This window comes from Dermacentor albipictus, chromosome 8 (genome assembly GCF_038994185.2).
Source record: "Dermacentor albipictus isolate Rhodes 1998 colony chromosome 8, USDA_Dalb.pri_finalv2, whole genome shotgun sequence".
NCBI classification, from domain to species: Eukaryota; Metazoa; Arthropoda; class Arachnida; order Ixodida; family Ixodidae; genus Dermacentor; species Dermacentor albipictus.
This window is the reverse complement of record NC_091828.1, coordinates 106,039,879-106,064,742: the sequence shown is the minus strand read 5'-3', so window position 1 is coordinate 106,064,742 and position 24,864 is coordinate 106,039,879. Positions and strand designations below refer to the sequence as shown.

At 46.0% G+C, this 24,864-nt stretch overlaps 1 protein-coding gene across 1 annotated transcript in view; it reads left to right on the top strand.

The window, feature by feature from the left end:
* Positions 1–284: 284 nt before the first annotated feature.
* The window catches only part of LOC139049297 (uncharacterized), a 384,277-nt gene continuing 359,697 nt past the window's right edge, over positions 285–24,864 (top strand). The window contains exon 1 of the mRNA XM_070524675.1: positions 285–651. The gene's annotated coding sequence lies outside the window, so the exon portion shown is untranslated. The remainder of the gene's footprint in view (positions 652–24,864) is intronic.

The window sequence follows — 24,864 nt, the reverse complement described above, 5'->3', positions numbered from 1 at the left end:
AGTCGAATGGCGGGGCATTTGAATATATAGCTCTAAAGGCAGGCCAAGAAAACAAATTTCGCGCCTTTGAAAACAAAACGACGCCACTTTTTTTTTAACGGATATGGCGTCACATTATTTTTTCTTTTGCCGGAAGTGTTCCCACCACATACAGATGGCGCTAAGCCCTGTGAACTGCCGATGAACTGCCATATTTTGAACGTATGGGCTCCTATGGAAGCTTCGCTACCAGGTATATTTACCTTGCCCCTACTGCCGTTGACGTCACTCAGATTTGACCAACACCTCCCATCACTCGGACGTGTCCCCAGGTATGGCCCCGCCGTTCGCAAGACCGCGATTGCTACGTCACACGATCCCATGGGGCGGCGTGCTGGCATTTCTGTTGCAGACCGGGGAGGACGTGTTTTCTTTTGCATCAGTGAACTGCTGCGTAACGATGTAAAGTGTTTTGCCTTCCGAATGTTCACGTTAGTGTGCGCCTAGAACTCTCACAGTGGGGCGGTGCCACGTACCACGATGCCGAGGTAACTACGACAAGGGACCGCAGGTTCGAGTGTTCGCGTTCCCAATGGACGACCGAAAAGTGACGTGGGAGCCTGCCGTCCGTCGAGCCGACATCGATATTCACGTTCTCTCCTAGATCGGAAGGTATGTGCACGTCTTCGCAGTTAAGTCGTTGCAATTATGTAATTCTAAAAAAGACCACGTCCAACATGTGCTCGGTTCTTGCTAAAAAACCATGATTTCGCATATGCTTTTGACTTACTATATCCTAAGTCTTGATATTGCGTCGTAGGTTTACTTCTGGCTTGAATCATTCGCTTTGACTGCACCACTTTGCGTTGTCGCGTGGTGAGGGTGCTATCGCCGTCAGATCGCTCACGTGTCTTGAGTGCGGTCGTTCTTTCTCTAGAACCGCTTGGACGCGCTCACGCCCTAAGTAATCTGTAGTGTGTCCTCAAATGCATTTGTTGACCAGTGCTTCTTCGAGGAAGTTCGATGACGCGACTACAAAAACGTATCGGGGAGGAAGCTGTTCCTTGTTCTTCGTTTGTTTAGAGGCGAAAGTTCAAGCATTAAACACGAAGCGCTCGTTCCCCGAGTTCGCTTGTTGCATCGAGCGATAACAGTTGACATTTGTTTACTGCGGAAAAGCGTTCACCGGAAAAAAATAAACGACTACACGTGCCAATATATATCGTTAGGACCAAGGTAGGCTGAAGAAAAAAAAGTCCGTTCGTCCAGTGATAACAAGCACCATAAGAAGCAGAATATTGTTCTACTTGTACACGCGTTATCATACGAGTGTCCTGTGGCTTTGAAAGGTATATTCTCAGAGCACAAGTTTTATTGCGTGTTTTTTATTCCGTTTGCATGAAAACATCTTAGGGTTGTTAAACATTTAAGTGGTTTCCTTGGGCACCACGCCCCTCTTCTAACAGCTCCGATTACTTAGCTGAAGAAAGAAAGCTGGAGGGTGTAGGCTGTCGCGACAAGTGTTATGTACAACGTAGTGTATTGCTTACCGCAGCTCCGGCGGCATGTTTACGGTGTTACAATCACACGCCCATATCTCTTGCCGTCCTCTACTTCCTTGGACTGTGCACCACCGCACTTCAACCACAATGGGATGTCTAAGCACACATCTCAACAATTTCGTCCTTTTGCAGCTTGGTACATGGGGTCGATGTGAAGCAGTAAGCCTCTAATACAATATACAGTTCAAGCTTTTTATTCAATGGTTTTCATATGTGTGAGCTCCATTTCGCCAACACAATTCCTGTCCACAGAAATGCTTCTCGCCTCTTTCCTGTAAATTGCATAAAAATGATTGTTGTGTGTATAGCTCCTGTCTACGAAAAATGTCATGTAGGATTAACGAAAATAAAACGCTTCATGACAAGTTGGGAGAAAGGTCAGGTATAAATGCGATGCGAAGGTTCGGAGGACGACGCCATATTTCTGTCGCTGCACTGTTCGTCAGGAGACAACACGGTGCTACCTATTAGGTGAACTTCGAAAGGTCGAAGTGCTGGCAAAGACAAAAAAATATTGGATTTCAAAGATCGACGAAGCACACGATATTGACAGCATTATTTCACCTTGTGGCAAAATTTTTAAAGCTGGGACACAAAGGGTTAACCGAACTCCGACTCAGACATTGAATACACCAGCAACCGTATTTTTTATGCGAAGCATATTACTAGAGCTCAACCCAGCTCCTCAGGCGCGGCGGTGTCGCCTTCAATACCACGTGACACCGTGACGTCACGACAGAGGAGAAACGGGGCTCCAACTCGCGCCGTCGCTCGCGGCGTCGCGGCGGTATATAAGCAGCTGCGCTTGCCTCTGCTAGACACTCACGAGGTGAGATGCCTCCTGGAGACAGAGCTGCTCGTTGGAATGAGAAGCGAAGGTTGCGGCGTGCTACAGAGACTGTTTCTAGGTGGCTTTGCTACGGCGCAGCGACTACGCGCCCCGCATCGGACGCGGTGAGCGTCGAGCAACGCAGCGTTCGGCGCGACAACGAAATGTGCGCCTGAGCCGACGCCGACGACACCGGCTTGTCTGCGACACGAGCTCCTTAACGCTGTCGCGTTAAAATAAAGGCTAGTATGCTTCGCATCCTGGGCTTAACCTTAGCTAAGCCTCAGCCATTTTTTCTTTCTTTTTTTGTCGAACTTACTACTTTGCAGCGTTTCCATTAAGCATTGAGATGCCTAACAAATTTAGAGCCTGTCCACTTGATAACCTAATAACAGCGCGGCTGCCACACCGCTGTTATTACGTACAGTGGGACACCGGCGTTTCTCTCCTGCTGTCAGCCACTGCTGCGCGAGCATGGAAGAAGTGTGGTGTGTGCTCCTGGGTTCGAAATCGTGAACACACCCTTGATTTTGAAGTTCCGGTGCATTGAAGCCAGTTTATTATGCTGCACCTTGGGAGTCACTCTGTCCATGGGCTCTTCCGTTCGTTAACGGCAATGGTCGCTATACTTATAACATACTGTTCGTCATTTTATGCGCTTTCCGATGAAATCCTCTGAACAAGTTCTCGAGTTAGACGTTCCGAATACATAAAAAAAAACTCTGGTGACCCCAGCAGTGGGCTGTTAGCGCGCAGAGAATACTTGCTTGTGTATTCCAGGCGGTTAGGTTGCCTATGGAAGAAATTGTAATGTCATTCTACCATACACCAAGGCGTACGTCTGTAGGTTTTTGCAAGCATCTCAAGACGTTTTCAAGTAGTTCTGTGTTCCGCGGGTGTTGGGGATAACTTAGGAAAGAAAGAGAGCATAGCCCGAACACGAAGAGATCCAGCAATGAAGGAGCCTGAGAGATCATAATTCAGCAGAAAGCTTTCTGAGTAAAGAAAGCAGAAGAAAATGACCATCTGCCAACGGCGACGCAAGACAATAGACAACCGGCGGTGACTCTGCAAAGGTCAGCTTGGTCAAGAAGTACGCCCCGAGTTCTGCGAAGCCCGTCTCACCTCGGAGGGGGCAGTGAAACCTGTGCGGAATGTGTGTGTGTAAACCCCCTACCCCTTCTCTCAAAGGCGGCCACGAGGACTTTCTACGAATTGACTGGTCGAACGCTTCCCTCACCTAGGGAACTAGGGACCAATGGAGTGTTTATAAGCGGCTGTTGTCGGCTGCTAGGGTGTGCTCGTACCCTGTGAGTGTGCTCGTCAGTGTGCTCGTCAGCTGCGTGCTCGTCAGTCTTTGCAGCTTCATGATCGTGTGCTGGATGCTTCGTCTTGCGGGCTCCATTTGGGAGCCATGCTGGACTGTGTAACTGTATCTCTTGCTTAAAATGTAATTACTGCAAATAAACCATGTAGGCCTAGTTCCTCCCAAGTTTCTCCCTACGACCTTCAACCCTTACAAATGGTGGCAGCGGCGGGATCGTCCGACAACTCTTACAATACATTGAATCCCTACCACGACGCCCAGTCATTCAATGCATAAATCATTCTTAATTTAGAAGTACATTAGGCTAGTGCATAATTTGTAGCGAGGAACGGATTGCAACAATAACAACAATGAAACGTGCAGTACGCTAAAGCATATATTTTAATTTGTGCGTGTGATCTAGTAAGCCCACATGTTATTGTTTTTCTTTCCTCTTTCTTTTTGAGGCATCATTGTTATTCTACTTTCGCAATTTCATGCTCCGCAACAGCACTTTCACTGTAAATGGTACGCTAAAGCATATATTTCAATTCGTGCGAGTGATCTAGTAAGCCCACATGTTATTGCTTTTCTTTCCTCTTTCTTTTTGAGGCATCGTGGTTGTTCAACCACCTGTACAGTGTGGCGACTGTCAATGGAGCCACTTTTAAATAAGTTTCTCGCCCACGCCACATTGCGCTACCGTCAAAGTGGATACTGGTTCATGCGCATTTTCGGATGAATGTTTCATTAACTGAGCAACATTTTATAATGTCATGCAACAATCCTGAAAAGCTTCATAATCAGCGCATGCCTTTTAATTTGCTTTTAGCATAAGTGGAGAAAGTAAGTGGGCCATTAGCATTGACCACATATACCTAGTAAGCGTAAAGCTCGCTAATGCGGCGGTCCCGGCTTGGCAGCCTTTCAGTCTCTTCCAGCCAGGCTTAGAAACAGAGACAGCCCGGGTTGCGTCAGTAGGTACTAGAGCGTTCGACGCTCTTACGGCGTTCCCCACTCGCATGCCACATGAACGAGCGCGACGGGCTGTCTGTGCACTTATCTGTCGGGAGGCTGTGGTGATGTTAGCTATCCGATGAAAAAATAATGTTTCCGTGCACATAGCCCATATGGGATCGCATAAAATGTCAAGAAAATCTGCACGGAGATGATGAACAACACTGTTGCGACAAAAAGATTGAGGTACCCAACAAAGAAATTCAAACCGGCTGGGATATGGGAAATGACGCTATAAAAACAATAATTCAGGAGCTCCTCAGCGAATGTGTGGAAAGTGGCTGAGCGAATCACAAGCGTTCGGCCGAGGAACACTACGAAGTTCATATATCAGCCCAACCTAGGCCCGAGCCTGTGCAATGTAGTGGCTAACAAAGCAACCATGGTGCCTCACAGTTTGCCATTTGCAACTAGCTGCAGTGGAGAACTTCCTTCTCGAATAATACAACTCAAGAACAAGAATGCATAGACTATTCTTTTTTTCATAAGTCATTCTGCTCTATTTACGTGGTTTTTGTTGTAACAAGGCAATGCATCAGCTTACGGTGAAACTCAGAACAGATTGTAAACGAGAATTTTACCGATCGAGTGCCTCTGAATGAACAGAACTCTGAATACACTTAGGTGCGGAAGCTTTTCGATATTAAACGCCGCCAAACGGCAAATCCGTCTTGTTAATGCCCGCACAGAGCTGGATGTTTCATCAAAGGGAAAAAATTGGCACTGCAGCGACTGTAGCGCGATATTACTTAAAAACACAGAAACATCCACGAGACGTTGTACGAGAGAAACGTTTCAGTCGAAGGAAAATTTGCCGTAGTCTCGATATCGTTACCGCGACCAACGCGTTTTCGCGCTGCTCGCTCTACCATCTCAGCTAACCAGTAGTCTTGCAGATTGCGAGGGGAGGCTCAAATAATGGGCTACCCGAAACTTCAAGACGCTGAATACGCCAACGCAATTCCACGATAGAACGCAAGGTGAAGAAAGTTTCATCAAGGATGACGAAACTGCAAAGAAAACTTCTTGGTTTCCTTATGAGCTTCATGTTAAAGTAACGGCTGATGTCAGTTTTCATCTTTCTCGAAATATTGCAGAACCCACCGAAAGTCCGTAAGTTAGGTCGCTTGGGGAAAAGTACGGGTGTCTACCACTTCAGTCTAGCATGTCGCGAGTGTCCAATACAAAGTTTAGGCAATAAAGCTTTCTAGAAAACAAGGGAAGAAAACTGTTTACAAAGAGTTTTCAATAAGTTTCACGCATTTACGCGAAGAAACATAATCGTAAGGACAAATGTAGGTATTGTAGCAGCATGGATCCGGTGTGTTTCATTACATGTTACTAGAACCTTTCCGTAGCGGTAGTTATAGGTGAGCTTCACCGGTTGTAGAAAAACAAGGAAAACCACTCTAAACTGAATGCCCGGATGAAAAGGAACGAAGCCGTGGTCGCTATCGGCCGGTTGGCTTTATTGCAGAGTGGTAGACGGTCAGTCCAGCAGGGTCTCACGGGACGGACGGTTGAGTATTGGTTTCCTTTTTGTATTCGAGCATCAGGTACCGCCTCACCAGAAACCAGCAATCGTCATTCAGCTTGTCCATTTGCAGACGGGAATCTTCGGGAGAATGGCAGACGACGCGGCGTTTGACGATGCAGGACATGTTCATGAAGGCGTCCGTATCTCGAAAGCTCCTGACAGCGTCTCGAATCATGGCGGCTGCCTCGGCTCCGCTCACCGACGACAGCCGGGCAACCTGCTCCTGGAGTGTGCTGTGACGCTGGACACGTTCCAGCGCTTGGGACGAGGACTTGCAGCAAGGCTGCGAAAGTTCATGAAACCAATACAGGAATGTATGTGCGACATCGATTTCGGTATAATGAAGCGGTCTGACTTTTTAACATGTGACAACTCGGCCTTCACAAGCGTGTCACTCGTCTAACCGAAGGGAGTTTTTTTTCTGCGCCCTTAGCATCAGCGTTGCCGATTGACGAGGGAGAGAGAGCGCGACATTTAAAAAAAAACATGAACGTAAACCATCGAAGCTGGTTGTCGGTATCAAGTGATAGGATCCCTTTATACCTGCAGAGATAGAGTCTTAACGACGTGAGCCGTGTGATTCTGTGACGTATAAGTGCAGTGATGGTTTGACGCATTCTAAATTACGTTTAGTGCTTTCAACAGCACATTTCGGGCATTGGTGTATCCGTATCGGTCCATACAGTAGCAGTCCATAACCCGTGGTTGCTTAATGGTTATGGCGCAAGGCTGCTAGGCACGAGGTTTCGGGATCGAATCCCGGCTGCAGCTGCCGGGATTTCAATCCCGAGGTGCCTCTGATGCCCCTCTGCTGTTCGATTTCACCGATTTCACTTCAGTGAGAAGAGCCGGTGGCGGGGCGTAAAACCAGGTGTCCTTACACCAAGCGCAAGCGGTCATTGACCTATATTTACCTCAGGCGTACCTCGGATTACGGCTATTCAAGTACTTCTAAAAGAGATATTTTTTTCCTGAGAAAACCCATTGGCCGATTTCAACCACCCTGCGTGCATTTGGGAGATTACGTTATTTTCTAGCGACTGTTGAAGTGGATGCAGAAATTGCGGAAAATCTAAGTTTTAAAGCAAATAGCAACACCAAGTTTACAAATCCTTAAGGCTGTACCAGAACATATACCAATGTTAGGTAAAACGCATCCCGCAGAACAACTAAAGCGCACAAATTTAGTGCATTCATATGTATTTCACGTAATTTGCTACACTGTTTACAAGGTTTTTGCACTATTCCTACTAACACAATAGTGGTGCTTGTAAGAGCCATGTATAATACACCAATTTTGTGTGCTTTAGATACACTGTTAGAGGGTATTTACGGAATCGAGATCTTTTTTTTCTTGCTGAGTTAGTTATAAACTTAATGATTGCGGTCTATGGAAAATTTGCGTTTTTGAACACTCTCTAATAAAAGAATTAACACTATAATTCAAATGTTCGCTACTAACAGTCACGAGATTTTAGCTTTTTCTTCGAATTGAAACGAACCTCATCAAATATGGTGTCGTGGTTACTGAGATAAACCGTCTCTCCTTTGCCATGTATTAGGTAGGAAACCCCGAGCTAAAGCTTCCTCATCAGGCGCACTTCAAATATGAAAATCTACAGACAGAGTACCTGACTCATTTCCTCACAAATTAAAATCTTGCGAAACTTCCCTATTAAATGACGCAGCCATATTGGCCCACCGTCCGTATGCGTGACGACGCGCGAAGAAATTAAAAATATATTTAAAGCGTCACCAAGTCCATTTATGTAGTTGGCTTTCTATTTAAAGGTATAATAATAAAGAGAAAAATTTACAATTCCTTGTTAAAGTGGTCCTATCCACAATACGCAAAATAAAGCACTCATTGTGCAACGAATATTTAAAAACCAAGAATAAAGGATTGTTGAATCATATGCAAACTTCTCAATTGTGTAAATAAAGCTTTGGAAAAAGCTTGGCGTAGACACTTCGCTATAACATTCACTTCCGCTGCATGGTCTACAGAAACATTGGGTAGAACCATTTTTCCTTTGCATGCAGCCATCACGTCCCTATGCATCCAGCCATGTTTCTTGGTGCAGAACCGCTTTTTAAGGCCAAAGCAGTCCTCGCTTACTTGAAAGATGTTGTGCTGCACGTGATAAGCCCATTACTTACGTAGTGCATCTTCTTTCAAGAGGATACCTCTACGATAGTTTTCTTTGCATAGCACATGCCTCTAGGTCCTTGGCTTTCAAGGGCTCTTGTGAGGCAGAAGTGCTCTAGAAAATTTTAGCATCTGACATATTTTGTATATTGTACCATTCTGTTCCTAATGCATTTTAGTGTTCATATTACACGTCAATAATCATTGCCATAGTTTTATTACACGCATATTTTATACAATTTACTCAAACTCTTTCAGGCCCCTTTAAACCCAGGTCACATAATATTCACAGAAACTATCAGACCAGGACGAACTCTTTAGCACTAGCATGGCGCTCTGTGGCCGTTCCTGGTCCTTGCGCCATTAAACATCAAACATCAATCATATCTAACCAGCATATAATTATATGCTGGGTGCCGGGCCATAGGAGCATCGAGGGTAACGTTCTGGCGGACGAGATGGCCACGTCAGTCGCATCGCAAGATGTTAGCCCTAACGCTGAGGTGCCTGTCACAGATCTGAGGCCTTTCTTGCGAACGAGGCTGCGAGACCACTGACCACGCATGTGGGATGTGGAAACGGATAATAAGCTCCACCTCATAAGACCACAGTTAGGATTCTGGCCCTCTACTACAAGATCGCACCGAACCGATGTCCCATTCTGTCGTCTCAGAATAGGACACAGATTTGGCATCCATAAATTTCTGCTCACCGGAAGTAAGCCTCCATTGTGTGATAGATGCGAGGGAGAGGCTGACCGTGCTCCACGTCCTCCTGGAGTGTCGGGAAGCTGAATCTGAGAGAATTAGACATTTTTCGTTAGCATACAGGCAGCACACTCCTCTTCATCCTGTAATGTTTCTCGGTCCAGAACCGCGTTTTATTACAGACACAGTCCTAGGTTTCCTCAGAGATGTGGTCTTACATGTTATTATTCCCATGCATTCGTAGCGCTTCCTCTTTTTAGAGGATGCCGCTGGGATAGTTGTACTGTTTAGCACATGCCTCCAAGCCCTTGTGTTTCAAGGGCTCTAAGGAGGCAGTAGTGCTCTAGCATATCTTATAACCTGATATAATTTTACCCATCGTATTATTTTTCTAAAATGCATCTTATTGTTCATAGCAAACGTCATACGTCATCGCCATAATCTTGTTATACAGATTCTACGCACTTTAGCGCGACTATATTTAAGGCCCCTTTACAGACCCCCCCCCATGTCACACCGATTGCATATAACCCATAATTACACTGCGATCACATCACCAAGGACATCACACCTGGCCCTTGCGACATTAAACATCACTTATCAATCAATCAATCTGGACGCCTGCGTCCGTGGCGTATAATGATTACAATGTTGGGCTTCTGTGCCAGATGTCCTCTCATCCAATGCTGCCATCACACAATTTTATTTAGGTTTATTACATCAAATATAGAAATACAATATCCTTTGGATATCGCAGCTAACTACAGCGGAAATTTGTTAATAAGGCAGGATTTGACAATGTCAAGAACTTATGACTCAATTGCCCGGTTTCTATATAAACTGGTGCCAGAGTTCCTTGTAGTAATTTCGAATTGTGGCTTCTGCACGTGGAGTTCCAGAATTCATTTAAATTATTCTTGTGATCTTTGTACGAAACTCTTGCCGCGACAGGGCGCACCCTTTCGGAATCGTTTTAGAAAACGTTGTCCCCGTTCAGACGCAACGCCCTCTAGAATTCGTTGAGACCTGCTCGCATCTGCCGTGGCCTCTGACGTCACTCAGACTCCCGTCCCGCGGACGTGTCCGCAGGTATGGCCGCATCGTTCGAGAGACCAGGAATGACCTGACGATCCCCTGAAGCGGCGCGCTGGCGTTTCTGTTGGCGACCGAGGATGACATGTTTTCTTTTCTGCATCTGTGAACTGCTGCGTCACGTTGTGAAGCGTTTTGTTTGCCGAATGTTCATGTTAGTGTACGCCTACAAAGTCTATTACATTAGGGCGCTCTGAAGACATGCAGTTTTGCTGAAGTGTTCTGTAGTGATGAAATATAACGGGCTTCTATTCTTTGCGCGCACTGACATGCATGGAAGAAGAACGAACTGGACAACACAAACGCCGTAGTCCTCTCTATACTTACGTCCCTTTTGGCACACCTGCCGTCATGGACACTGAAACCCTGCCACATTGCTTTCTCATTACAGGTATATTTCTGTGTTTAATCTTACATAATGGCTAATGAAATTTAGTAAGGAAAAGTTGTGAACAACCTACAGCAATGAAATGTGCAGCATTATACTTTACACAATTGATCACGTTAGTCTACACGTTGTTTTCTGAGACATTCCTTTTCTACTACTGCATTTGTCCTACCGCACCTACTTTCGACGTCAATGGAGCCAACTAGAAATAGATCGGCTCGCACATTTTACTACACACGACATTCAAAGTTTATATGGCAGCAACCGCGTTTTTCTAAAAATAGTTTTATGAGTATGACAATCTCTTGAAAACTTCTGAGATGGTCACAATAAACTTCCTTACGAGCACACGCCTTTTAATCTACTACCTGCAACAACGAAGGAACTTAAGCGCGTCATTTCGTTTCGCCGCATATATGTAGTAAACGTAGCCCTCGCTAATGCAGCTGTCCCACCTAGCCGCCCTTTGGGTGTTTGCCTGCGGTGCGTACGTACACTCGCGGACAACTAAATCCGCGTGGCATTGAAAGGAAAGCCACGGGGCCGGAGCTTCAATGCACACGTGTTACCACGCCAAGCTGTCCGCCAGCGTTGGTCAGTGCTTTTGTTTGCCCGGCAAAGGAGCTCAATCGACGCAGCTTCCACGTACGGCCGTCTCGCGTTTGCCCACACGCGGAAGGGAAAAGCCGCAAAATAAGCAAAGGGGTATATTCTTTTGTGCGCTTTGTCTTATTTAACGGTTGCTAGCAAGGAGATTATGTTTTCTCTTCCCGAGCTAATGCCAACGTGAATGAAAACACTGGTCTCCTTTCAGAAGCGCTCTGTCTCGTTCCCCCTTTGCCTCCCTTGCTTTCCCTTCATTGCCACAGAAAGTTGTCCGCCAGCATAGAAACACTGAGACAGCCCGGTTTGGGTCAACACCTTCTGGAGCGTTAGCCGCCCCTGCGTCGTTCCTCACTGACACGCTAGTGGGACAAGCCAGATGGGTTGCTTGCGCACTCGTTAGGCGGATGTCTGAGGCAACGTTAGCTACGCGATGAGCAAATAACCATTCTGTTCACAAAAACATGATGGAATGGCCGAAAATGAGAATAATATCACCAGGGAAATTTCTGAAAACGCTACACAAAAACAGTTATTTCAGAAGTCCCCGTCAAGAACATTGAAACCGGAAGGAATGTCTTAAATTAGACTGTAGAAGCAATAAATGAGGAGGTCCTAAGCGACGGGAGGGAAATCGGCAGAGAACGTTAAGAGCGTAGGACCGCAGAGCGTAGGACCGCAGAGCGTAGGACCGCTTATGCGCTGTACGCAGCGCATAAGTCAGCACAACGTTGGCTCGAGCCTGGTTCACAAAGCAACCGCGAGGCCTCACAGCAGGCCGCTTCCTACTTGCCTCACTGCCCACTATCTGCGTCAAATCTTTTTGGAAGTACAAAAAACAGCAACAAGCAAGTGCATTGACTACTTTTTTTGTAAGTTGTCTTTCGCTCTTTCGCCCTTCGCCCACTTGAACGCATACATAACTGGCTTTTACTGTTATTTGCTACTCCATTCTTTATCACATGCGCAATATGGAATGAGTGCGCTCTGGAAGGACCACCGCTGCATCACAAACTATTTTTTACGCTGTAGCATTAAGAACACTACATTTTAACAACAAGGTTGATTTTGAATCATTGCCCTAAAATGATGCGAACAATTCCCAATAATTTTGAATGGCAGCATCATTGCGTTCATTTCTTTATTTGTGAAAATAATGGCCGTTATCTTCACTCAACCTAACAAGACCATGCTAAAGAGTTCATAATATTAGCTTTAAGGAACTCAGTTTTTGGATGTCCTGTGTTCTGTGAGTGCAGCATTACGCACGATGTTCTTGTTATACTCTATTCACCATTCACTTTTGCAACACCGAAGTGTTTTCTAGAACTAAAGCTGGAAAATGGACTTGCGTAGGAAAATATTTCTGCTTAGCCGAATATTCAAATAATGAAAGGACTTTCGCGTAACCACAAAATTACAGTCCCGCAATCATATGACTCAGATAATTTCTGTGCTGCTATCATATATGGACACTTGAGATTTTCTTTCGTACTGCTGACTGATCTCAGCCACCTTCTTCAGGTTTCATGGTATAGGAAAGATTGCAAAATGATCAACACATCCCTGAAAGGAATCTCTAAAGAATGATGTTAGCGCATTATTGCACTGCTTCATATATATACAACGAAGCCAAGTATTTTTCGTGAATCACCAAAAGCACAATACGTCAATAAAATTAATAATTGTGATGAACGGGGAGTGCGGACACACCCATCGTGCACTTGAAATGTGCAGTCACTAATTTTGTTGCAGTGCAAAAAAAAGTTAGTATTCACATCATCAAAATATGTATACCACATTTACGATTTCGATACAACCACAGAACATATAGGCTTTAAAAATATTTGAGCCGCACGCGTTTATGAAAATAAGTAGCAACTTACGGCCAATGCGATGCGGCATCCACATCCATCCACACTATTGTGATCCAGCCAGTTTCTGCCAGGCGGCTACTCTGCTCTCTCTCGCAGCCAATAGAAGCAGGAGACGTCGTCCGATCTCATTCGATTTCAGCGACAATGATCCTCTGTTCATCTTTTGGCCGAAACTGTTCCGAACGGTTTCTCAAAAAAGTTCCCCTTCTTGTTCTCTTCCAACATCGCTGAAAAATATTCTTCTGCCCCCTGCACTCGCCAATGATTTCGCAAGATTAAATTGAAACAAAGCATTGACAGTTGCGTCTGTCACACTTTAGAGACTTTATACCTTATGATGAACGCGTTCCTTCAATATACGGCTGAGGGCACAATATTCGAGCTTACAGTAGACTGTTTGGGATATAGCCCCTTTTGAAAGAAAAATTTTGGCACATAGAGATGGTGTTATGATACGCTATGCACAATAATATCTCTGCAAAAATTTGAAGACAAGGTCGGCTGAGCGTACTTCACACCGGTGAAGCGTATCTGGGTATCTTGTATGTTCTTCCGAAAAAAAAAACAGCCCCTTCGCGCCTGCAGAGGGCCTTAGCGAGTCACAAAAGTATCAAAATGAATGTCTCAAGAAGACGAAAAGCAAGTGTGATTCGAAAAGTAGTTAAAAATTACGACATGGGTCTACTATTACTCGAAAATTAACCGCATTGCATTACACAGCTAAAATGAGGCACCGCCATACATAAAAAAGGTTGATGCAAAGAAGCCATCCGGCCCACTTTTATGCAAAGGGGATAGGTTGTATGGACTAAAAAGCACTGGCGCTGCGAAACTATGTTTGGAAGGCAGCTCCGACTGCGGCCTCGGGAAGCGAGAAGTAGCCGCAGAGTATGTAAATATTAGGGCAGGGGCGTTGTTTGCTCCAATATAGCGAAAATTAACCTCATTGGACTACATCCCTGTAAAGTGTGCACCACCGTGGATATACGCACAATGAGGCAAAGCCGCCGTACAGCACATTTTCCTGAAATGGAGCGAGTTTCCTTGGACAAACTAGGCATCGCGCAATCGAACTAGCCGTATCCTGAAGGCGGCTACAGTTTTCTCCACAAGGAGCGGGTTTACTCTTGAAATACGTAATATTACCGGTGCGGACGTAATTGCCGCCAATAAATCCAATATTAAGCGCACTGCACCCTTGGCAATACAATCTCCCGGATGGGCCCACTTGGTCTCGGATTGAAAAAAAAGGGGAGAGGATAAACCAAATGCCGATGCAAAAGAAGACAAGGTAGGCGCAATTGTGCTTCCAATAGGACATGGCAAAAATACAAAACGAGCGAATGATGAACATGAACAGGAACTGCATAATACGAGCGGAGCATTAGACAGTCATCTAACCTAGCATCGTTGTGCTCAGTGCCCCCTCCCCCACACTCAAAAAACGAAAGGAGGGGGAGTGACCGCTTCCATCACAGGGTGCGGTGCTTTTCTCTGGATCGTCACTTTATTTTTTAGACTAGGTTTCAAGATAGCCACGTTTCGCTTCGTCCTAGAGATTTGTTTTTCCTCCGAGCACGGCGGCCATTTTCTCGTCGCTGCCGCCGATGGGGCCGCGATTGTTTCGCATCGACGACGCGGAATCCTGCTCTTGTTGGAACAAGAAAGAAGATTACGCCTTACCATACAAAGTTCAGAAAGTTTACTAAATAGTCATCAAGAATAAGAAACGGTGCATGTCCAGTTGAAAGCGTGGCAAAGGGGAACGCACATGCAGCAGCAGTCGATCACAGAAACAGAGTTCGTCCGTGTTTGTCGAGCACTGTGCTCTCGCCACATGCCTCTTCGAATCCGCTTATTTCGTCGTCACTTGGATGAGACGTTGTGGCAGACGCCACTCGCTCATGGTTTGAGTTTTTTTCAGTAAGAATACACCAGAAACAAGAATCACGGCTGCTGTCTCTAGACAACTGGAACATTTCGAAGAATTATAAACAGTTCCTGTTTGGAACATTCGGTTCTTTCCCTCACAATGTATAGTCTGTAATTTTCTTTGCATTATTAGTTGACCTTGACTGCATTAGATTAAGAAATTACTAAATATAAACGAGCAATTGCGACCATTTAAATTGCCCTTGCAAAGCTTAGACAGGTGTGAGGATGCTTTTCGCGTTTCTGTGCCACCACCTGACATTGCCTCATGACGAGGCTTTCGATTCTGCTTGATGAAATGAGCGCTACGAATACGCGGACGAAAGAACACATGTACGACAGACAAGGCGCTTGTCTGTCGTACATGTGTTCTTTCGTCCGCGTATTCGTAGCGCTCATTTCATCAAGTATGCTTAACCAACTCACCCACATCAAGCTTCTACTACTTCAGATTTCTTCTACATTGGGTTCTTTCCTGTCTTCACAAGAAAAAGCGCCTTGTCTGTCGTACATGTGTTCTTTCGTCCGCGTATTCGTAGCGCTCATTTCATCAAGTATGCATAACCAACTCACCCACATCAAGCTTCTACTACTTTCGATTCTGAACCGTCACATTGAGTTACCAGAGCTGAAGCTCGGTAGAAATTCACTTTTTTTTTCCACGTAAGACTTGATTTCTTTGGTGGTAATTATTATAAAATCCACCTCATGTTTTGAAAAAATAAGGTACCATAGTGAGCATGCGTAGGAATTAGTCGCATCTCTCCATAGATTAAAATTCCGTTGTAAAGATGCATTTTTGCGTGACATCACAAATAAATATCCAGCCTTGGTCCTTCCTTTCGTAAACATTTTTTTTTCATGATTAAGCCTGGGAGGCATGAAAGAAGCAGCTGAGATATTAGGGTGCTCTGATGGCATGTAGTTATGCTCAAATGTCGTGCAATTAATAACTGTAACATACGTGTCTTCATGACACGTAAACGCAGCATTCAAAATAATGTAAAAGAAGAAGACGGACAACACAAACGCCGTCGTCTTTCTTCGACTTACGTGACTGTTCGCACGCCTGCCTTTACTTACAAATTCTTGCCACCTTGCTCAATCATGTAGGGCACATTTACTTAAAGTAGGTTAAAACATATATTACAGTTTATGTGCGTGATCTAGTAAGCCCACATGTTGTCTTTAAGGAACATTTCATTGTCAATGGAGCCAACAATACCTAGATTGGCTCCCACACGCCATGCTACGCATCCTTCAAAGTGAATATGGCGGCTCCCGTCGTTTTCAATTGAATGTTTTACTAACATCAAGATCTTTTGAGAGTGGCTGCAGAAATAGTGATAAATATTCCTGCTCCGCATACGGATTTTAATCTGCTTTCTGCATCAGCGAAGAAACCTAAGTGTACCATTAGGATTAGACACATTTATCTAGTGAACGTAGCACTCGCTAATGCCGCTGTGCCTTCTGTCGTATCCTTTCAGTAACTGCCATGAAGTTGCGTATGAAATCGTCGAGAATGACATGAAAATCTGCAGCGACATCACGGTCAACATTTAAGAAATTGTAATTGACAAGTGCCTAACAAAAATATTGAAACCCGCAGCAATATTAGAGATTAGACTATAGAAACAATAAATGAGGAGATCGTCACCGACGGGATGGAAACCGACAGAGAAAGTTACGAGCGCAGGACCGACGAGCTATACGCAGTTGATATGTGAGCCCAACGTTGGCTATAGCCTTGACATCGTAATAGTTCCTGGAGCAGCCACGATGCCTCACAGTGTGCCGTTTTGACGTTGCTCCTGTGGCCACTTTCACCGTGAAATCCTTCTCAAAAATTACAACGCCAGGACAAGGAATATATAGAGCATTTATTTAGTAAACCATCCTTCACCAATTATGTAGTTTCCGTTGTAACATGGCAACGTATCAGCTCATGAAGAAAGTCAGAACTTACTGTAAACGCCAGTTTTGCCGGTCGAGTGCGTCTGAATGAAGCGAAATGAAGAAACACTTAGAAGGGGAAACCTTCTCATATGAAATGCCGCGAAAGGCAAGTCAGTTCTGAGGAAAGGCGCAAATATGCGGAAGTTTCGTCAAAGGTAAAAAAAAACTGACACTGCGTGGACTTCAACCAAAGGCACTAAAAAATATACAAACCCCCACGGCTTTCTCGGAAAGAAGCCTTAAAAGCTGAAGGCAAGTTTGCCTTGGTCGGAGGATAGAACCGTCAACCATCGCCTTTCCGAATTTGTCGCTCTACCATGTAAACAAAGCAGGAGTAAGCACGCATGTGTAAAGTGTAAAGTGAAGGCATTTTCATAAACGTGGACGGAACTGCAAAGAAGTCGTTTTCGCTTCCGCTTCCGTTTCGTGTTACAGGAAAAGCAGATGTCAATTTTACCTTTCTCCAAATATTGGCGGAGTGGTAGCGGTATTGCAGAGTTGCCAACAGCGTCCCCCCATGAGACGCTGTTGGCATCTCACGGGGTGGACATCACAGTAAGGGTGTGGCACCCACTGACGCCTCAACGTGGGCACCCTGTAGTCGGCGCTCTCAGCCGGTGCCTTGGTGCCGGCTTAATGAGAAGAATGCGCGTTGCGTGTCCTCCAGGCGCAAGCTCAACATGCGCCGTGTCCTTCTGGAAACATGCCACGTTGTTCGCACAAGCTGCCACTTCACTCGCCGCAGCGGGCCCCTTCAGGAAATAAATGTAAGGACGACGGAACGGTTCAGTGGCCGCCCTCGCGTCCTCCTACGAGGGTTTACCTAAGTATTCCAGCATCAGGTATCGCCTCACGTGGTACCGGCAATCCTCGTTAGGCCTGTCCATTTGCAGACGATAATCCTCGCGAGAGTGGCAGACGACATGCCGTTGATGACGCCTGCCATTGTCATGAAGGCGTCCATGTCTCGAAAGCGCCTGACTGCGTCTCGAATCATGGCGGCTGTCTCTGCAGCACTGATCAACGACAGCCGGGCAACCTACTCCGGGAGTGCGCTGTGACGCGGATCTCGTTCCAGCGCTTGGGCCCAGGAGCTCCAGCTACGTTGCCAAAGTTCTTGAAATCAATGTAACCATAAGTGTGGGGCATCGATATATTGAAGCGTTGTGCCTTCGCATCACGTGGGCTGCACACAGTGTTTAAGTCGACGTCTCCTCCGCTCTCTTTCTTAACTGCTTTTCCTGCACTTTAGATTTTCAGTAGCAGCGCCAACAGGTGGCACTTACGCCAGGCGGCGGTAAATGGAACATGTAGCCTAAAGTTACGAGTACCAATTGCGATAGCAACTTAGTAGATAGCTAACTGAGTAAGGATAGTAGTTTTATACGCAGTGTAAACTTGTAGGCATTAGCCTAATAACAAAATAAATGTGATATAATGTGTAAGCGCGACTGAGTGAGGACGAAGAAAGGAAAACAGACACAGAGACAGCGCTGTCTTTGTGTGTGTGTTTCTTTCTATGACCTCGTTCAGTCGCGGATACATATTTTCTCGTGGATTGAAACCAACAAGCGCGCCTACGTGTTTTAACTAAATTTGCAAGCACTGTGCCCCGCGCGTGCAGTATACGTGAATGCATCTCGTTCGATGGGCGCGGAAACTCGCTGTCAAAATGCCGGAGAGAGGAATCGCGGCAGCAGCAGCGATCGAATAGACCTTCGGGCATTTTTTCGCTTCAACTCGAACGAAACGTCGAAAGCGCAGCGCTTACGGAGCTGCCGTCATTGCGCTTCCTCTGAAAACACGGCAAATTGACTTGAAGATGATGGCTGAGTGGACGCGAGGGGATGCTCTCCACTCGGAGGTCAGGCTCACATGTAATAGACAGGCTCACACATGCCATTATATACGACTTTCCAAATGAATATCGCAACATCCACAATTTGAATAATTTCTTTTTTAACTTAACGAACTTTTAACTAATACTGCGACATTCTTAAGAAACTTTGTAATCAGCAAATGTTTATTAATCTAATGTGTGCAGCAGCGAAGGAACATAAAGGCGCCTTTAGCTTTAGCAACATTTGTCCAGTAAACGTAGCACTCGCTAATTCGTTTATCCGGGCTTGGCAGCCTTTCCGTGTTTGCTAGCCGGGACTAGAAACACTGAGACAGCTTGCGTTGAGTCAACACACCCTAGAGGGTTGGGCGCCTTTACGGCGATCCCCAGTCGAAGGGTAAAGCGACGAACCCGATGGGCTGCTTGCGCACTGGTTGGGCGGAAGCCTGAGGCGACGTTGGCTACCCGAAGAGCATATAACCATCCTGTGCACAAAAACGCTATGAAATCGTCGAAAACGCATTGAAAATATCCAGAGAAACGGCTGAAAACACTGTGGAAAAATGCAACACTTGCCTAGGCGTTTATTAGTCACCGGCGTTTGAGGCCGAACCTTACCTCAGGGCACGGACTCACAACACGAGCGCTATTAACGAGCAAAACGCTGAAGAGGACAACCCTCTACATCGTTCCAATCCTTCTCTACAATAGCTTTAGGAATCGAGGATAGTGGTTTTATGGGCCGCGTAATCTTGTAAGCATTCGCTTACTAACCAAATTAAAGATGATATAATGTGTAAGAGGGACTGAACGAGGGCTTAGAAATAAACGGACACACAGAGACAGCGCTTTCTCTGTCTGTGTGCTTCTTTTTACGTCCTGGTTGAACAGTCGCGCTGGCACATTCTATCATGGGTTCAAACCAACAAGCCCGCCTACATGTTATAAATTAACAAGGACGATGTATTTGCGCGCACAGGCAAACGTGAACACACATCGCTCGATGAGCGCGTAAACTCACTGTCAAAATGCTGGCTCGAGGAATGACGCCATCACCAGCGATCGAATTGACCTTCGGTTATCTCTCGCTTCAACGCGAACGAAAGCTCGAGAACACAGCGTATACGAAGCTACCGGCAATACGCGCACTCTTCAAACATCGCCGATCGCTTTCGAGATGAGGCCCGCGCGGGCGTCCACTTCGGCCATGTCGCAGACGCTCGCAATCTACGGGTCATGCACGGTCACGCCGTGGGCAGACGCCGACGGAAAAGAACGCCCCTCCCCCCCCCCCCCCTCTCGTCCTCTACTCAACTCCGTGCCGAGAGTGAGCCGCGTTTGAGGCTAACTCTCGCACGCTTTCGCTTTCACCCACAGCATATTGGGCGCGCCGCCGATTTTATCGGCCTTGAAATTTATACGGAACATCACGGCGTCGGCGACGGCAGAAATGCACCCGGTGGGTCCATATAATTGATATTGCAGTAAAATAAACGTAGTAGCGTCGCATTGCAGTTATTGTTCGCAAAGCAGCCACGAGTAACGCTGTTGGCTGCATGCATTCCGTAGCCAAATGCGCGCACCAGACTTTGAATTCTTGGGACAGCACGCCGTACGTGATTCCCCATGTTGCTTGGTTTGTGGTATCGTTTTCAATGGCGCTCGCCGCTGTTGTTGGTGCCGCATTCTCCGGCTCATGGCACTTGCTTCCTGCTCGCCACGTGCGAGACATTCAGCTCTCCGCATTTGTACTTGGAGGCATTGACCCTGCTGCAACGGCAACATTTATCCCCGAGCGTTTGGCGCGGTGGGCGCCGCGCTGCAACTTACGAGCGGAGCATTATGTAGAAGTGCAACATATCGCAGGGGCTCTTAGTGTCACCTTCCTCCCGCCTCCCAAAGGAAAGAGGGGAGGGAGGGAGATGAAACGTCGATCGTTTAAAAACTCCGTTGCTGTCCTTGCAAGGTGTAGTCTTTTCACTTTCACTGATTTAGTAACTTGACCTTTTCTGCATTTGATTAAAAAAATGAAAAACTTCAACGAGCAACCGCGGCAATTCAAATTCTTTTGCAAAGCTTAGACTGCCGCGCGGATGCTTCTTGCGGTTTGCCCAGCAGCAGTTTTTATAGTCACATGACGAGACTTTGAATTCCTCGCGGTCACTTCGAGTTGCCACAGCACAAAACTCCGCAGAAAGACTTTTTTCTTTTCGAGTAAAACTTGATTTCTTCAGTGGTAATCAAAATGTTAGTGTTAAGTAAGTTCACCTCGAGTTTTCAAGAAATCCGGTACTGATATGAACATTAGTGGGTATTATTAGCATCTGTCCATCCGTTAATTTTTATAGCAAAGGTGCATTGGCTCGTGACATATCGAATAAATATCCAGCCATGCTGCTTCCGTTGGGCAAATTTATTTTCTAGGTGAGGATCTTGGAGCCAGGAAACTGGGATATTAGGGTGCTCTGATGACATGCAGTTTTGCTCAAATGTTGTGTAGTGAAGAAATGCAACATGCGTGTATTCATGGCGCATAATGGCAAGCATGCTAGTAGAATGAGCTGGACAACACGAACGCCGTTGTCCTCGGTCAATTTACGCACCTGTTTGCACACCTGCCATCACAGACAACAAATCCCTGCCACACCGTTTTCTCATTCCAGGTATATTTAATTGTGTGTGCAATGTTACGTAATGGCCAATAAAATTTAGTGGGGAATAGCCGTTAACAACCAACAACAATGAAATCTGCAGTAGGTTAAAACTCATATTTACTATTCTTGATACGTGTGATCAAGCAAGCCTTCACGTAGTTTTCGGGGCATCAGTTATTTTGTACTCGAGGTTTGGTACCAACGATATCGAAGTGCACTGTTGATGGAGCCAGCTTCCAATATATTGGCTCGCACATGTAACTACATAATGCCTTCAAAGTGTATATAGCTTGATCCGGATTTTCGGAAATATAAGTTATGAGCGCAACAACCTCTTCAGAAATGCTGCAAAGCTCATGATAAACTTTTTTACCAGCAGATGCCTTTTTATACAGTGTCTGCATCAACGAAGGACTTTAAGATTTAGGTGCACTTAAAGAACCCCAGGTGGACGAAATTTCCAGATTCCTCCACTACGGCGTGCCTTATAATCATAAAGTAGTTTTGGCACGTAAAACCCCGTATTTTAATTTTTTTTAACGAAGGACTTTAGCGCGCCATTAGCTTCGGCCACATTTATCTAGTCAACGTAGCGCTGCCCAATGCGGGTGTTCCGGCTTGGCACGCTTTCGGCGTTTGCCTGCCGTGCCTACATTCGCGGACAACTCCGTGTGGCAGTTGAGGAAAAGCTACGGGGGCGCAGCTTCTGCACTCGTGTTACCGCGCCAAGTAGTCCGCCAGCGTTTGACGATGCTTTTGGTTGCTCGGGACAGACGCTGAATCGACGCAGCTTCCACTTGCGGCGGTTTCGCGTTTGCCCAGACGCGGATGGGAAAAGCCGCAAAATAAGTAAACTTTTACATTCAGTGGCCTGTTTTGTCCTGTATAACGGCTGCTAATCAGATGCCTACGTCTCCTCTTCTGTTGCTTAAACTAACGTGAGTGAAAACACGGCATTCTTTTCAGGATCGCTCCCTCCTGTGCGCGCTTCATTAGCTTTCCCTTCATTAGACAGGTTTAGTTTAGCGTACGCATCACCATTGCGTACGCTACTAAATAGCGGGCCGTATCTGCGCATGCGTCAATGCGTGGTTTGCAGAGTTTGCGTGAAACATGGCGGAGGTCCTGGCTACCCGCTTCGAATCGAATTAGGCGTTGCTTTTTGAAAAATGCGCTTCGTTCGTACGATTGACTATAAATGGCTTTCGCTTAGTTTCAGGCCGCTTCGGCGACATAGTATTATGGATAACCTTGTGGTGTTTTCGAGATCGCTTCTAGTTTCGAACGAATCAAAACCTAACGAAAGAAATGGCTGTTTGGATGGATTTTATGCGCGTCGCCTTTGGAACGGGGCGGTGAGTTGCGCCACCAAGCTCTTGCTATTATAGTGCTTGGTGTCCTACCTCAACGTTCGAGAAACATTTGAGATGTCATCGCCAGCTATTGCTACAGTCGTGAGATAACCGCAACGAAGGCATATGGCCTCTGAGGTCCGAAGACCTCGCACAGCAACTAAAACTGTAAAAAACGCACGCTGCCTAATGTGCGCTATACTTTAGCATATAGCGCACGGTATAGTTGCGTATACTAAACTAAATCTGTCCATTGTCACAGAATGTTGTCCGCCAGCACAGAAACACTGAGAACCCGGGTTGTGTCAACACCTTCTAGAGGGTTGGCCGCCCTTGCGTCGATTCGCCACTCACACGCTACTGGGACAAACCGGATGTGTTGCTTGCGCGCTGGTCAGCCGCATGTCTGAGGCAACGTTAGCTACTCGATGAGCAAATAACTATTCTGTGCACAAAAACCTTATCGAATCGCAGAAGATCAGATGAAAATCACAGGGAAATTTCTGACACCACTATAGAAAAAAAAGGGGGGGGTATGCGCAGGTCACCGTCAAGAACATTGAAACCGAAAGGGACGTCAGAGATTACACTATACAAACAATAAATGAAGAGGTTCTCAGTGACGTGATGGAAACCGGCAGACGGCGTTACGAGCGTTGGACCGACGAGCTATACGGAGTTCATATATCAGCCCAACGTTGGCTCGAGTCTGTTTGATAAAGCAACCGCGATGACTCACAGTTTGCCGCTTCCAACTTGCTCCACTGCTCACTATCAGCTTCAAATCATTCTCGAAGGACAAAACGCTGCAACAGGGAATGCATGGCCTACTTCTCTTTTCGTAAGTTGTCCTTCCCCAATTGTGTGAATCTCGTTGTATCTTAGCAACGCAACAACGGCTTATGGTGACAGTCAGAACAGATTTTAAACGCCAATTTTACTGGCTGAACGCGTCTGAATGGAGCGAACCCATGAGACACTTCAGAGGGAAGCGCAGGAAGCTTTTGGGGAAGCCTTTTGATATCATACGTCGCAACATGGAAAGGTAATGATGCGAAAACCCGTAAAGAGTTGAATGTTATATCAAAGGGAAAGAAAAGGACTGCGATACATCCGTAGGAAATAGGGACTTTGATGGATATGAGCGCCGAACGTGCACGTTTGCGCAAGCAGCGAATAGGAGCCAACGCGACGCATCATCCACACCTATCCATGCTATTGTTGACCAGCCAGTGGCCGCCAGCCGGCTACTCCGCTATTTCTCGCGACCAAGAGAAGCTGGAGACGTCATTCGATCTGATAAAATATCAGCAACAATGACCCTGTGTTGCACTTTTGGTCGAAGTGGTTCGGAACGGTTTCTCAAAAAATTCTCCTTCGTGTTCTGTTCCAACACGACTGAAAAATATTCTGGTGCCACAACAATCGTGAATGATTTCGAAAGAGTGAAGTGAAAAAAAAAATGTTGACAGCTGCATCTTTCACACTCTAGAGACCGTACACCAAACGCCTAGCTTGTTCTTTCAATATACAGCTGTATAGGGAGTATTTTAGACACAGAGACAAGGGCTTACAATACGCAATGCTCAATATTAAGTCTACATAACTTTTGAAGAGAAAGTCTTCTAAGCCGACTTCACATGGTTATGGCGCATCTGGGGTCGGGGGTCTCTTGTAACCGTTTCCGAATAAATAACTTTGTCGCTCCTCCAGAGAGCCTTAGCGAGTCGCAAGAAATAGCAAAATGAAGGTCTCAACAAGGCCAAAAGCAAGTGTTAGTCGCCCAGTAGGTAAGAGTTACGGTATGCGTTTAATAAGCGTGAAATTGGGCAACGAAATTGCGCCTCGAAGATTGCCTGGCTGCGCCCACGAGAAGCGAGAATTAGTCGCAGAAATCTCGGTATTACGGGAGTGGCGTAAATTGGCGCCAATATAGTAAAGAATTTGCCGCATTCCACTATATCTCTGTAAAGAGTACTCTAGCGTGTATATATACAGCATGAGGCGTCGCCGCCGTACGGCATATTTTTGGGAAATTGAGCGCATTTGCTTGGCCGAAGTAGGTGTCGTGTAATCCAGCC